Raw genomic sequence first — 2,287 nt, 5'->3', positions numbered from 1 at the left:
TAAAGCTGTGCTTTTGAGTTTAAGTTCCATTCCTGTGAGTTTGCATTTAGGTCCAATTCTCGCCTGCCACCCAGCCGAAGTATGACACTATCTTTAAATAACACGAAGCGCGGCTAGGTCTGCACGGCTTCAGGGTGCACCACGTGACCATCAATCTTAATCACCTGGTCGAAGGCTGAGCGTAGGGTGCCATCACGAGACTAGAGTATCACTTCCTGTTCCTGCTCAAACACGGTGGTGTTTTTGAGTAGCTTATCTGCTTAGCGATTTATTAAAAAAGTTTTAGATACATTCTCTCTCCATAGCATAATCTTCACATGCTTCATCCGAAGCACACTTTCTGTGTACTCACTACCTAATTTATAGCCAAAGTATTCACTGACTGTGTCTTTAATGGTTCGTTAGCTTAGCTTGTAGCCAAGTCGCTAGCAGCATGGCCTCTTCACCTGTCCCTCCTGCACTTTCCTGCTCAGTGTGTCAGATGTTTAGTTTCTCCTTGGCCTCCTTTAGCAGTAGTGATACTTGTAACAAATGTAGCATATTTGCGGCTCTGGAGGCCAGGATTACTGAATTGGAGACTCTGCTTCGCACCCTTCATTCACCCATAGCTAGCCAGGCCCCTGTAGCTGGTGCAGCCAAAGATAGCGTAGGCCCCGCTAGCTGTTCCCTGGCAGACCCCAAGCAGCTGGGGAAATAGGGTGGCTGGGCGATGGTGAGAAGGAAGCATAGTCTTAAACAGAAGCCCCAGGTACACCACCAACCTGTTCACGTGTCTGAAAGTTTTTCCCCACTCGGCGACTTACCCGCCGGGGGTCAAACTCTGGTAATTGGTGATTCTGTTCTCAGACATGTGGAGCTAGAGACACCGGCATCCATAGTCAATTGTCTTCCAGTGGCCAGAGCAGGCGACATTGAAGGAAATTTAAAACTGCTGACTAAGGATAAATGTAAATTCAGTAAAATTATAATTCACGTCGGCAGTAATAACACCCGGTTATACCAATCGGAAGTCACTAAAATCAATATTGAATCAGTGTGTAACTTTGCAAAAACAATGTCAGACTCTGTGGTTTTCTCTGATCCCCTCCCCAATCAGACCAGGAGCGACATGTTTAGCCGCAATGTTTTCCTTAAATTGCTGGCTGTCTGAGCGGTGTCCAAAAAACGATGTGGGCTTCATAGATAGTTGATAAACCTTCTGGAGGAAACCTGATAACATTTACATTCACAATAATACACAGCAGTGGAGAGTAGACTTTATCACAGTAGATGTCTTTCTGGAAGCGCTGTAACTAAGTTTAAGAATATAATCCACCCACTGTTATTATCTTCAATGCCCTGTACCAACACAGAGCAGAGCACCTATCTGAACGCTACTCCAACAGAGGTCGATTATCTTGTTAATAATTTTACCTCCTCACTACGTATGGCTCTGGATACTGTAGCTCCGGTGAAAACTAAGGCCTCAAATCAGAAGTACCTGACTCCGTGGTATAATTCTCAAACACGTAGACTAAAGCAGATGACTCGTAAGCTGGAGAGGAAATGGCGTGTCACAAATTTAGAACATCATCATTTAGCCTGGAGAGATAGTTTGTTGCTTTATAAGGAAGCCCTCCGCAAAGCCAGAACATCTTACTATTCGTCACTGATTGAAGAAAATAAGAACAACCCCAGGTTTCTCTTCAGCACTGTAGCCAGGCTGACAAAAAGTCAGAGCTCTTTTGAGCCAACCATCCTTTAACGCTAACTAGTAATGACTTCATGAACTTCTTCACAAATAAAATTTTTATCGTTAGAGAAAAAAATACCAATAATCATCCCACAGATGTAATATTATCTACAGCTACTTTTAGTACGATTGATATTAATTTAGACTCTTTTTCTCCAATTGATCTTTCTGAGTTACATTCAATAATTACTTCCTCCAAACCATCAATGTGTCTTTTAGTCCCCATTCCTACAAGTCCTGCCATTAATTAATGCTTCAATCTTAAATATGATCAACCTATCTCTAATAATCGGCTATGTACCACAGGCCTTCAAGCTGGCTGTAGTTAAACCTTTACTTAAAAAGCCATCTCTAGACCCAGCAGTCTTAGCTAATTATAGGCCAATCGCCAACCTTCCTTTCATATCAAAAATCCTTGAAAGAGTAATTGTCAAACAGCTAACAGATCATCTGCAGAGGAATGGTTTATTTGAAGAGTTTCAGTCAGGTTTCAGAGCTCATCACAGCACAGAAACAGGTTTAGTGAAGGTAACAAACAATGTTCCCTCTAAGCTG

The sequence above is a fragment of the Perissodus microlepis genome, chromosome 3, assembly GCF_051167445.1.
Source record: "Perissodus microlepis isolate ML-2025 ecotype Zambia chromosome 3, ASM5116744v1, whole genome shotgun sequence".
Taxonomy (NCBI): domain Eukaryota; kingdom Metazoa; phylum Chordata; class Actinopteri; order Cichliformes; family Cichlidae; genus Perissodus; species Perissodus microlepis.
The sequence above is the reverse complement of the archived record's forward strand: the minus strand, read 5'-3'. Positions refer to the sequence as shown.